Below are 13,886 nucleotides of genomic sequence, written 5' to 3'. Positions count from 1 at the left end.
AAAAGGATATTATAGCATTGGAGAAAGTCCAGAAAAGGGCAACTAGAATGATTAAAGGGCTGGAACACTTCCCCTATGAAGAAAGGTTGAAATGCTTGGGACTCTTTAGCTTGGAGAAACGTCGACTGCGGGGTGACATGATAGAGGTTTACAAGATAATGCATGGGATGGAGAAAGTAGAGAAAGAAGTACTTTTCTCCCTTTCTCACAATACAAGAACTCGTGGGCATTCGATGAAATTGCTGAGCAGACAGGTTAAAACGGATAAAAGGAAGAACTTCTTCACCCAAAGGGTGATTAACATGTGGAATTCACTGCGACAGGAGGTGGTGGCAGCCACAAGCATAGCCACCTTCAAGAGGGGTTTAGATAAAAATATGGAGCAGAGGTCCATCAGTGGCTATTAGCCACAGTGTGTGTATATATATATAAAAAAATTTTGCCACTGTGTGACACAGAGTGTTGGACTGGATGGGCCATTGGCCTGATCTAACATGGCTTTTCTTATGTTCTTATGACAAATATTGCAACTTTGTATGCTAAGTAAGTTATAAATTATGCATTGTGTGTTGTTAAACCAGTAGTTTGGAATGATAGGGCAGTAAGTATTGAAAATATTTCATTTTTTCCCAAAATTTCCATACGACCCTCAAAAAAGGAACCAGGGGGGAAAAAAACTTTTCCCCTCCCCCATGTCTTCAAAATTTCCAGAATTTTTATATCTGGAGTTTCCAAACACTTTTCAAAGGTAACCCTGCATGGGATACATTACAATAGTCCCTTGTTTAATAAGTTTTGCAAATCTGTTTAAACAAACTGTAGTGGAACAAATGTGTGCAAAGGGTTGCCAACTTTGAGTTGGAAAATTCCTAGAAATTTGGGGATGGAGCCTGTGGAGTGTTATGCTTGGACCCCTCCTTCCTTAAAGGACTAGTCTGGTACTTTGGACAAGGTGATGCAGGCAACCTTCTTTCTCAGCATCTCACAGGGTCACTCCTCTAGACTTTTACCTGGTCTGCAAGTAGGCTCAAAATAGGTCCTACTATCACATGGAATGCATAGATCCAGGTGGGCAGCCGTGTTGGTTTGAAGCAGTAGAACAAAGCAGGAGTCAAGTATCACCTTTAAGACCAGCAAACTTTAATTCAGAATGTAAGCTTTCATGTGCATGCACGCTTCTTCAGACGAGGAATGAGGTACAGTAAGCAGAGCTACATATAGCTTGTGGGGTTTAGAATGCAAAGTGGTACAAACTTAAAATCCAATAGCAGAATAGTAAACTTAACAAATTCAGAAAACCTTTGATCTGGGTTGCATTAGCGTGGGAAACCAATATAATAGTAACATGTCAGAATGTGAGAATGTTTGTTAATTATTCTATTGCTAATAAGCCTGGGTCAAAATGAGGGCATTTCTTTCCCAGAATTTTTTCCTGTCCAACTAATTTACCTTATAACATGTAACATAAATATATACATAATTCTAATTTGCCATTAAAAAATACATTAAAATATAGTGGAAGATGGGTTTAGTATAGGTAATGAGATAAACAGCCAAAATCCCTTGTTTGAGTATGTCAATACAAAAACATTCTGATACACTATCTTAAAAGACAAATACATTGGAATACTGTGGATATATAGCCATACTTGGTGAAAGTGGGTTTAGCATATATAATGAGATAAAAAACCAATATCGCTGTTCAGTCCTGAGAAACCAGTGGGAGAACACTTTAACCTTTCAGAACATTCATTGGGTGGCTTCAGAGTTGCTGCTTTACTGCAAAGGAACTTCAAGAACAGAATAGAGAGGGAAATTATAAATTACAAATTATTATGAAACTTGGAACAAACAGCTCATTACTTAAGACCGTTCATTTGAGAGGTCTACTGAGGGAAAAATCCTCATAAACATAGATGGAGATCCTGCTTGTTGTCTACTTGCATTGTATGGATCTCCTAACTCATTCCCCCAACAAACTCAGGAGATCCTCACAACCCCTTAGGGTAACAGGAGGGCAGGGTTGGGAGGAGGGGGACTTTAGCAGGATACCGTGCCATGGGGTCCACACTCCAAAGCAGCCATTTCCCCCAAACTGACCTCTGTAGGCTGGAGATCAGTTTCAATTTCAGGAGATCTCTAGCCCTGTCCAGATGTTGGCAGCCATAATAGCCCTGTCCAGATGTTGGCAGCCATAATAGCCCTGTCCAGATGTTGGCAGCCGTATTTATATGTCAAAGCTAGTAATACATTTTTTAACCCTCTCAAAAGCAATTGTCCATCCCAAGGCTAGAGGGGTTTTAAAAGAAAGCTAGTAGTGAGTGCAAAAGCAGTTTTAGAATCTGTGAGCAGTGGCAGAAAAACATTTGCATGGCTACCCAGCTTAGAGTACTGTTCCACTTGCATGTAGTCACAATAGGGTTGCCAAGTCCCCTGTGGCCTCTGTACCATAGAGTTTTCCCTCCCAAATTGCTAGAGTGTCCAGGGAAAACCATCATTTCCCCAGAAACTCCTAGAGCAGCCTGCGTGTGGCATTGCCACCACAATGACACCACTTCCGTATGACGTCATTGTGCCAGCGACGTTGGGAGAGGTTCCCCCACCGGCCCAATGTGGGCCAGCAGGTTGGGAACCTCCAGGGTGGGAGTACCCCTGCATAGCCCAGGGGCTTGGCAGCCCTAAGTCACAAAGCAATATTTGCATAAGTGGATACATATTGAGAATCTCATGATGCCTCTCAGTTTTTCTAAAATCCCTAACTCAGAAGAATGTTCCACACAACGTAAGTTTCATTATGAAACTAACCAGAGCCTCAGCATACAGGTTTATTGAAATCATTGTTACAAAGGTCAAACACAGTGCTTGTCTGCCCACATTTCTAATCTGACCCCATATTTTGTAATTTAAAAGGATACATCTGTTTTAACATTTTTGAACACCCTGACTGAAAGGCCCTGAAACAAACAGCAACTTAGCATCATTGTGTGTACAGTACTTTATTAATTACTAAGCCTGAATTCAGCTTCTGCTTCAGTTCAGTATTGTCTCAAATCTTGCACCATCGAATCAGAAGGAGTGTAAAATTAATAATATTCTGCCCTGCCCTGTCCCACATAGTGCTGTAACACCACTGGAGAGGGAAACCACAGTGGAATTGCTGCTGATTGTGGAGTCGTTTCCCTAAATTAGTCTTTAGCCCCTCCTGCTTTAGCTAGTTTTTAAAAATATAACTAAATGCTCTTAGGATCTCACTTTTTCCCCCTGCTGCATACTCAGAGAACATGCTCTGGTTTCTCCATCATTTATAGCTTGTTTCTGTAGAAAAAGATCATCTGCCTCCCATGTTTTATCTGAGCGCTGCCTACCCAAAATCTGGCATTGTTAGGAAACCAAATGGTGCAGTAGAGGCCATGGTAGTAAAGTGTGAATATAGACACAGAAAACAAACAAAGCTGCTTTGGGGAGGCGATGTTTTTGTAGATGGAGAGAGAGCTACCATCAAGCAGGGCATTAACTCTGCAAAACCAGGAAGCCATTTTACATGATAGATCAAGTCAGGAGAATTTTTGAGATTTTATTTTGTAGAAGGCAAGGTTAGCAAATAGAGCAACATGAATCATCATACATTTGATTGACTCAAAAATGATCCATCTGCCAAGGACTCTGTATTTAAACAAAAAAACCTTGTTCATACATATATGCACAAAAAAGCCTTAAAGAGAGTTTTCTACCTGTAAAAGGGTTTTCTGTTCCCCTGCCTCACAAGTTTTTGAACCACATTGCTAATATTGCTTTGAAATAAATTAGTTCTTGGATGTTTTACATGTGGGCTGTGGGCAAAGTGATCCAGGCACCAGCAGAAATCCCAGTGTCCCCAGCCACAGCTTCATAAAAAATTATGCTTGGATAGCCCCAGGCAGAATATGTGGCATGGCCCAATACCCTTATCAGCCCTGACATCCCTTGTAAGTCCTCCATACTTGGAAGCTTCAGACAAAAGCTTGCAGGACAGAGTGGATCTCTTAAGTAGGAAAAATGTGAGGGAAAAGAGGACATCACATTTGTATCTAATAGCTAATAGTCCAGATGGTTTTAGCAAAAGATTAGGCAAACTCATGAATGATGGATCTGTTAATAACTATGAGCCATAATAGCTGCATGGACTGTCTATGTTCAGAGGTAGTATATCACTGGATGCTGATGCATTTGTGGCTTCACTGTGAGCTTTCCAGTGGTCATTGTTGGAAAACCAAAATGTTTCACTGGGTGAAATTTTCATCTAATCTAGCAAGTACAATCAAGCCAATTTAACCTCTATAAGACGTAAGTACACAGCAGGTATGCAGCTTACAGTACATCGAATAGTTCTGTTGTGCATTTGTGCACATCTGACATTATGATGTTCCAGCAATCCTCAGGTTTGTGCTAATGCAGACATTGACTAAGACCTAATCTGAATGTTCCTGTAGTGGTACAGTTACCATTTCCCAGTGCCTGCATTAATGTATGAAATGGCCTGAAGTCAGGCTTCAGGCTATTTTTTAATACCGAGATTTCCTTAACTGTTTTGGACAGCAGTCTAGATTGGGAAATAGATAGGAGATGTGTGACTTTGCTGTTTCTCTTAGACATTCCAACAACATTTGGCCATCAGTCTCCTGAACTATCTAGGGCAGTTGAGAGTAGTACTATGAAATTATTCCACTTTGGCCTGATAGGTCAGGTGCAGAGGGTTGCATAGAAATGACTGCTACTGTACACTATTGCAGGGTACCGTAAGTCTCCATCTTGTCCCCTGTGCTCTTTAACACTTCATATATCTATTTATTTATTGAATTTGTGTCCTGCCATTTTGTCCCAATAGGAATCCCCAGGGTGGGTCACCATAAACAAATAGCAGTTATAAAATTCACACTACACAATATCAAACAGAAATATTTGAAAAATGGCAGCAGGCTTTTTAAAATTCCTCAAAGCTAAATGGAAAGCTAGCAATGCAGAATAAGAAACACTACCACAAATGCCAGTGATGTCACAAGTAATATTAGTCAACAGCATAAGCAGAATTATCTGGGTAAAAATGTTCTCAAGAAGACTGCTTGCTACAGCATGTAATGGAAGACCAAAAAAATTTCTTAAGAGAGTTTTCCCAAGTCAGGGTGCTGCTCCTCAATCAATTTGTCAGTTTACACCTTCTGTTTTAAAGTAAAAACAAGCCAACAAAAACTATGAAATCTGATCACAGTCATATTCATTTATTTATTTACATTATATTTATATCCCACCCATTCTGTACAGACTCAAGGTGGCTAACAGCATAAAATAGACAGTAAACAAAAATATTAAAACAATAAAACAATCAGATAAATGACAATGGTGCTGCTTCAGGTGGGTCATGTAATATTTTCTTTCTCATGCACACAGATCCTAGGCAGCAATAAAAGCGCTATGGATCCAGATATGGTGGCAGCCCTCTCCCATTAGATGTTATATGCCATCCGAAACAGTTCAGTCTTGCAGGCCCTGCGGAATTGTGATAAATCCTGCAGGGCCCTGATGGCTTCTGGAAGGGTGTTCCAAAGTATTGGGGCTGCAACCGAGAAGGCTCTTGCTTATGACCTCTGAATAACAGTGCTGGCAGGCAAGATTGTCCTCTGTGTCTATTGTTGGCCCTCCAGAAGATCTGGTTGGCTACTCTATGAGACCAGATACTGGAGTAGATGGACCACTGGTCTGATTTAACAGGGCTCTTCTTATGTTCTTATCATGTTCTGTCTAGTCTGACTCTGTGTGTGCTCTCTTTTGCTTTTTGGGGAAGGATCCTGGATTCTAGGATCCAGAAACTGGAACTGGGCAAGTCTAATGACTTCCATTCATTAGGGATTTCTATTGTTACTGCAGAGGAGGAATCTCTGCTATCCAGGCTCCGGAGACCAATATAAACCACCCTCATCATCACGTAGCCCCCCCATTTTGATACCACCCTTAGCTGGTAAAGTATGTGTAGACTTTGCTGTTGGATTTAGACTTTTGCCACTGTTCTCTGTGTTTATAGAACTAAACTTCCACTTGGATGGTTATATACTGCCCTGGAAGATATCTTAGAAGCTACAGTTGATGCAGAACTGTATGATATGTCTCTCGTCCACTTTGGCATCCTGGGGGCGTATTAGGTTTGGCAACTCTGGCTTGTTAAATTTCTGGATATTTGGGGTGGAGTCTGAGGAGGGTGTAGGTTGGGGAGGGAGCTCAGTGGACAAGTGATTCCATATACGCTGCCCTCCAAAGCTAGGGGGTTTTAAACTGTCTTTCTGAGTGTTCACAAGAACACTGAGATCCAGACGGATCTTTATCTCCTTTCTAGCTGTATATTAAATACTGTACAGAAAGAACATTCTTCCTGTTACTTAACATTTTCCATCTAATAATATCAAAATTTCTAGGGGTTCAGTTAAATGGCTACATTCAAATGGGCAGCTGAGTTGGTCAGAAGTAGCAGAACAAAGTTTGAGACCAGAGGCAACTTTAAGACCAACTAAGTTTTATTCAAAGTATAAGCTTCGTGTGCAAGCATACGTCTTCAGATGCCTTTAATAAAAACTTGTTGGCTTTGAAGGTGCCACTGGACTAAACATCATTCTTTCACTCACTACAGTTATGGAGTTTGTGCATGGAAAATCTAAAACTCAGTGGTACTGCTGGAGATTCTGGAGGTGTTTAAGGTTCCAATACTATATTGAGAAGTCAGTCCCATTTAGGATTTATCAGGGCTTTTTTTTTTTTTACACAGTACTCACAGATGCTGAGTACCAGAATCTTTTTCAGGGCTCTTCCCTGAGAGGGGAATTGGTAGAAATCGGTATAACCCTACATATGAGTACTCACACCTCTTAATTTTAAAAAATGCCTTGGAATTTTTTTTTCTAAATAAATTAGGATTAAATCTGCTGTTTTATGATGAAAGCCAATGAAACTCAGTGAAGTCAATAGGATATAAGAGTGTACAGAACAGCAGTCCATATAAATATATGAAACTGCCTTTTACTGAATCAGACCCTCGGTCCATCAAAGTCAGTATTGTCTACTCAGACTGGCAGCGGCTCTCGAGGTCTGGAATCTTATTTCATCTGAATATGGGGGCTTTCCATTTCTAGTAAATTGGGGCCAAGGTACTCAATATACCTGACATGTGCCAGTTGACAGGTGCATGACCAGACTCTCAGCCAATTGTGTATCACGTGAACTCCCCTTAAAAAGCACTAGTTTGCTTGGCACTGTGAGGGAGTGTTGTGGGTTAGCAGAAGGAGCTTCTTGTTTCTCTTTGTCCCCTCCCCACTTTTGCCTGCAGAAAAAATAGCAAGGGGGCTGTTTATCCTTTTTCTCTAGCTCCATGTGCCCTGGTGAAAGCAGACTGGGGAGCAGGGGAAGAAAGTGATAGCCTTCATTTAAAAAATTAGCTATGACACTAGGGTTGCCAAGTCCAATTCAAGAAATATCTGGCGACTTTGGGGGTGGAGCCAGGAGACTTTGGAGGTGGAGCCAGGAGACATTGGGGCAGAGCCAGGAACAAGGGTGTGACAAGCATAATTGAACTCCAAGGGAGTTCTGGCCATCACATTTAAAGGGACAGCACACCTTTTTAAATGCCTTTCTCCCATAGGAATTAATGAAGGATGGGGCACCTTCTTTTGGGGCTCATAGAATTGGACCCCCTGGTCCAATCATTTTGAAGCTTGGGGGGTACTTTGGGGAGAGGCACTAGATACTATACTGAAAATTTGGTCCATCTACCTCAAAAAATAGCTCTCCCAGAACCCCTGAAACCTCCAGATCAATTCCCCATTATACCCTATGAGAATCAATCTCCACATAGGGAATAATGAAGTGCTCAGCAGATGTCCCCCCCATTTCTGGCGACTCTGAAGTGAGGGATTGGCCTCTCTACTCACAAGCTGCAGCCAACTTCTTCCAAGTAACACAGATACCCCATTCCAAGAGGAAGCTCTTCCAATCAGAGACTGGAGCTTCCAGAGGGCTTTGGAGGCGGGGCTTCCCCCTGCCCGCCAGCTGACTGGGGGCGGGAAGAAGCCAGGGAAAGCAGAAGAACCCCCGCTGGGACCTGGGGATTGGCAAGCCTAATTGATGTCACTATGTCACTTCCAGGGAAAACCCAGAAGTTATTTCGGGTTACTCTAGAAATCACTGGAAACTATGATTTTACCCTACATCCCTTGGGTTTTCTCCAGGTTCTACCCTTCTTTAGAAACCCAGCAACATCACTGATGTTGCTACCTCACTTCCAGGGAAAACCGGATGTGAGAGTAACTCCAGGAGCCTCTGGAAACCCTGTGGTCTTATTCTATATCACTTTCAGGTTTTCCCCAGAAAGGATGTAGTTACATTGGCAATGTCACATTAAACTTGCCAACCCCCAGGTAGGCCCTGGAGATCTCCCAGTATTATAACTGATCTCCAGCAATGAGTTCACTTACAGAAAATGGCTTCTTTGAAGGATGGACTCCATGGCATTATACTCTGCTGAGCCCCCCCCTTTCCCCAAACCCCACCCTTCCTAGGCTTCCCCCAAATTCTCAAGAAATTTCCCAACCCAGAGTTGGCAACTCTATGCATTCCCCTCCATCATTTCCTGTCAGTTGCCAGGCTCAGCCTGACTTACCCTAGGTTCAGTACTTAGACAAAAACAAACAGATGTTTCTTACGTATGAACTTCTACTTGCACAGTAATTGAAGGAAAGTGGGTTGTGTACCACTGGGGCAAAAAGAGCAGAGACCAGAAGGCACAGGGCCTGACTCCCGCTTTCTCTCTCCCAAACATACTTTGCTTTCTGCTTCCCAGACAAAAGAAGAGGAAGCAGAAAGCTATCCTGGCATGAGCAAACCATCAGTTAAGGATGTCTTCTATGCTCCTTCTCTAACATTGTTGTGTTAGTTAACAGTGAGAGATGCATAGCAGCTAGTAGATAGCTGAAGAATTAATGAACTTAATTTGCAAATTATGTTTCTGGATTTGAAGACCTTGAATACAGCCTGAAGTTTTCAACATCCTAAGTGTTTTCATTTTGTAATGCACCACACACCCAAGTTTCCCCCTTACCACAGGAAGCATAGGTTTGATCATATGTGTCTGGTAAAATATGAAAAGCCAGAGGGAGGATGCTGTAAGAGTTCCAGTTCTATGGTTAATATCAGTGCATAGGTCTGTGTTCCACCGCATAATGCCCAGAAGGAAAATAAACATTGCTTATAAAGAGCCAGTTTGGTGTAGTGGTTAAGTAGGTGGACTCTTATCTGAGAGAACCAGGTTTGATTCCCCACTCCTCCACATGTATCTGCTGATGTGACCTTGAGTCAGTCAGAAGTTCTCACAGAGCTGTTCCTCTCAAGAGTAGTTTGTGTCAGAGCTCTCTCAGCTCCACCTACCTCACAGGGTATCTGTTGTAGGGAGGGGAAGGAAAAAGATATTGTAAGCCACTCTGAGAGGCCTTCAGGTAGTGAAGGTTGGGGTATAAATCCAATATCATATTATTATTATTAAATAAAAATATTTTAAAATAAAATAAATATTTAAAAATATTTACAAAGCTCTGATTATTTCAGCTATATGTGGTATAATTAAAGTATATTTCACATGACTAGAGGCAGAATTGTCTGAATATTCCATCTATCAGAAAAAGTCTATTTTATCCTTCTCATTCTCTATTAGGGCAAAAGTATGATGTGATGCTGGAGTTCCATGAAATATGGACCTGATGGAGGAGGGTTACATTGTTTCTCAGATTGAAAATGGCCTCTCCCTTAGGTTGCTTTTAACCATGGTAGGTAATACAGCCATCAGCTCTTCTGGCATAGTGGGAGAGCTCTCAGCAGAAGCCCCCTAACTCTGCAACCATCAGTCAGGCCCATATAGGGTAGCCAGGTCTGCGTTGGAAAATACCTGGAGACTTTGGGGGTGGATCCGAGAGAAGACAGGGTTTAGGGAGGGGAGGGGCCTCAACATGGTACAATGTCATAGAGCCCACCCTTCAAAGTAGCCATTTTATCCAGGACAGCTGATATCTGCCAGCTGGAGATCAGTTGTAAAAGTGGGAGATCTCCAGGCCCCACCTGGAGACTGGCAACCCTAGGGGGGATAGTGCAAAAATTCCTATCCTATTGATGGTGTGATATTTCCAGGCCAGATCCAGAAATCATGTTGTACCACTCTGTGGTTTTATCATACCATTTCTGCTGAATTCTAGAGCAGTGTGAGTGACATCACTTCTGGATTCAACCTGGAAAAGATGTCAGACTGTCAGTGTGATGGCACCCCTTCATTGTCCCTGCCCCCACCCCCAGTCTCCTTCAGGATGCCAGCTCCAGGCCAGAAACCTCAGTAGGGAAATAGATACCTGTAAAACATGGGGAGGGGGGAAAGGGAAAAAAGTTATGTTTCCTCCATTCCCTAGTATCATGGACCTCATCCAGATTTTCCCTACCCATGAAGTTGCTCTTAGGCACAAATTACTCATTTGGAGTTCTATTTGTGGAACTCTAGAATCATTCGTTGTTTAGCTCCTCAATCAAAAAGTTTCATTTATCTGGATTGTTCTACAGAATGAAGGGGGAGATATTTCCAGCAGAAATGTTTTCCCTCTTTTCCAGCAAGATCCCATGCATGTTTACTTGGAAGTAAATTCCACCGCACTTAGTAGGACTTGCAAATAGTTAAATGTGCTTGAAATTTCAGCCCTATAGACCATTCTGTGCCTGTTTACCCTGGAGCAAATCCCACCAGTTTTGATGGAGCTTACTCCCTGGTATTGCAGTGTTGTCTCCCCCTTACCATTCTTAAGCATCCCCCTTTAGCATCACTCTGTGATCATCAGGGAATGAAAGTTAACCAGCCAGGCTGTGCTGTGGTTTAGAATAAAGGAGGTGCAACAGAGATAGATTCAGTCTCTGTATCCAGCCTGGCCTCAGATAATTAAGTTACGAGGAGAGATGAGATGCATCATCCTTTGCAATATGAGTAAACAATGAGTACAACCAGCTGTCTGCAAATGTTCATCAGCATAGCAATACACAACAAAAGGAAAAGTTGAGGCTAGAATTTGGAATCCTGAGAAAAACAGCAAGGAAGGTGACAGGATTGCAAGAAAAAATACTTGACAGTGAAAAAACAGTCAGTGAATGGGAAAATGATGAAGGCCAAATCAACTATGTGGTTATAGCTGGTCTGCCAAAGGACATGGAGGAAAACAAATCCTCCATGTATATGTACATGGCTGTGTTTAGGGTATCTTCACTTGCTTTTTGAAGCTCAGCACTTGGATAAGAAGTATGGGCTGATGATAACAGCCCAGGTTCTGGACTGTCCCAAACCTTCCCAGCTTTCTTCTATGAACTTGAGCAAGCTGTCTCTACTTTGCCTGAAATCCTTGCCTTTGGTGTGGGGCTAGGCAGAGACCACTGGTGTCTACATACCTCAAAGGGCAGGATGGAACACTGCCTATGGGTCAGAGGGTCTGTTCCACCAGAAAGTGCACCAGCCTATTATTAGCATTGTACTATAGGGTCAATGATATGCACATTGTTGCATAGGCATTTCCCATGGTATTGAAGCCTGCACTGGGCTGGGCTTAGTAGTATTAAAGCTAAAAGACATTTTTTTCTTCTCAGCCATGAGATTTCCCAGCAACACACCACTGTAGCTGCACAGATTTGATTTTTCCAACTGCCCTTCCTCACCGTGACACACCTTTTTCACTCACACGGAGTGCCTGCCACCCTCCACAACCTCTATCAGACAAATTCAGGGTTACAGGTAGGTCAGGCCATCACATGTCTGCCCAGCCCCCTCTCATAATTGCTCCTCACTCAGACACTGCACAGAGCTGTTGGGGCTGGGGAATCAAACACTTTTTCATTCACACACTCACCATATATTCATATCCTAAGATATGTATAAACGGAAATCCTTGAGGGGTATGTTTCTTTCCTTGAAACAATCAGCACATGGAGTTAAATAAGAAAGAATTAACTTTCATGTATGGTTTGAATGTAACATTGAACAAAATTAGGTAGAAGTTACATTTATTTTCAATTGAACTTTTGAACTGTTTCCCTATTCCAGAATTTGGGCTCCTTGACTGTTTCCTTTAAGCAGCTCTTCTGATGCCAGCCTCCCGGAGGGACCTGGGGAATCTCCCAGAATTATGGCTCCTCTCCAGGCAACAGTTCTCTTGGAGAAAATGAATGCTTTGGAGGATGGACCCTATGCCATTTCACCCCACTGAGGTCCCTGTCCTCCCCAGGTTCCATCCCAAATCTCTAGCAGTTTTCCAACTTGGATCTGGCAGCTCTGCCCCCACTGGTGGCTTCTCCACAGTTTCATTCAGCCAGACATTCTCTCAATTCCCTAATTAATGTCTAATTACAGCTCACATTGGTTGACTTTAGGGAGAGGCAGAACCTAACCCATCTATCACACTTGCCTTTTTCCAGAGCTGACTGTGCAGAAGCTTACAGTGCAGGAGCTGCCTATTCAGAATCAAAATACCCATATTGTATTGAACACATTAATGGCCATGGATTCTTTGGATACCAGAAAGATAAGATTTATGTAGGCAGTGATACAAATTACTCTGCAGTGATCTTAATCCATGTCCTGTGACCACTGAATTATTATTGCAGTTCAAGTTACCACTCATCTTCTCCATCCTTCCAAAAACAGTCATCAGAGAGCCAAGTCAATTTATCAAATGTGTCAGACACTGAGAGACTCTGGGACTCCTGAAAAGTTGTTTATATACAAAGACTTATAAATCTCTTCTGGCTCCAAATTCTTCTGAAGAACTACCTCAAGAAAACAGTCACTGGATGGTGCTTAGGAGAACTACACTGCAATCATATTCAGAGTTTCTCCAATCTAAACCTATTGATTTCAGTGGATTTAAACTGGAATACCTCTGGATAGGAATGCACTGTGGATTTTGAAGTATATCTCATTCCATGGAGCCCAGGCAAATTTTAAAGGAAACAGGATTTATTTTTAATTAAATTCCAGAAGTTTCAGAATATGGTGATGGTATCGCCTGAAGGTGTAAGGAAAATATGTTTTCAATTATGTATGGTATTTTAACGAGTATTCACTTTCATAATGAGATGCTTATGCTGGGGACCGAAGGAGGAGTGTTCAATGTCTCTGTCACAGGGTTTTGCATAGGTTCAGCCAAAGAGTACAGTCAGGTTGTTGTGTCCTTCCTACTGATATCTTCATCCATATTCTGTGACCACACAACAATGAAATAGTCAACCTTCAGAAGCAGACATCAGATTAAAAGGGGCAAGTACTTACTTACCACCTTCCTGGTCTCAATTCCTGGGTCACAACTTGAGCTGTAATTAAACATAATTTTAAAAAGGGAATTAGAATAAAGTCTGTTTCAGCTCCCAAGCAGGCTTCTAAAAAACTTTGTGCAATCAAGAAGCTTGGTTCAATGAACACAAATGAATCATATTTAAAATGAGGTAGGAGGAACACTGGTTAGTTGTATGGTGTACATTTTAAAATTAATAAACAATGGAAATATACCTCTGGTATATTATAATAAAGAAAATAAATATGGCTGACAAATAGGCACTATCCATAAGATTAAATAATATCCATAAACAATATCAATGCACAGTCCAAGTACTATTGCAAAATTGTCCTGGAGTGGATCACAGTTTTGAGGAATAACAAAGGAATGGATGCTGCAGCCAAAACAAGAAGCTCAGGACCGGTTTCAGTGAAGACACCTTCAACTTTTAGGCTCCACCTGTAGCCATTACAGTCATGAATGTGTTGGCTATGGAAGCTCCAGTCAATATTCATTCTGTAGACA

At 41.9% G+C, this 13,886-nt stretch overlaps 1 protein-coding gene across 3 annotated transcripts in view; it reads right to left on the bottom strand.

The window, feature by feature from the left end:
- Window positions 1-13,886, bottom strand: part of SYT2 (synaptotagmin 2) — a 215,269-nt gene that overhangs the window by 109,248 nt on the left and 92,135 nt on the right. For all 3 annotated transcript variants that reach the window (XM_060231135.1, XM_060231132.1, XM_060231130.1), the window contains exon 2: window positions 13,362-13,398. The gene's annotated coding sequence lies outside the window, so the exon portion shown is untranslated. The remainder of the gene's footprint in view (window positions 1-13,361; window positions 13,399-13,886) is intronic.

This window comes from Heteronotia binoei, chromosome 2, assembly GCF_032191835.1.
Source record: "Heteronotia binoei isolate CCM8104 ecotype False Entrance Well chromosome 2, APGP_CSIRO_Hbin_v1, whole genome shotgun sequence".
In the NCBI taxonomy this organism is placed as follows: domain Eukaryota; kingdom Metazoa; phylum Chordata; class Lepidosauria; order Squamata; family Gekkonidae; genus Heteronotia; species Heteronotia binoei.
This window is presented reverse-complemented; position numbering and strand designations above follow the sequence as displayed.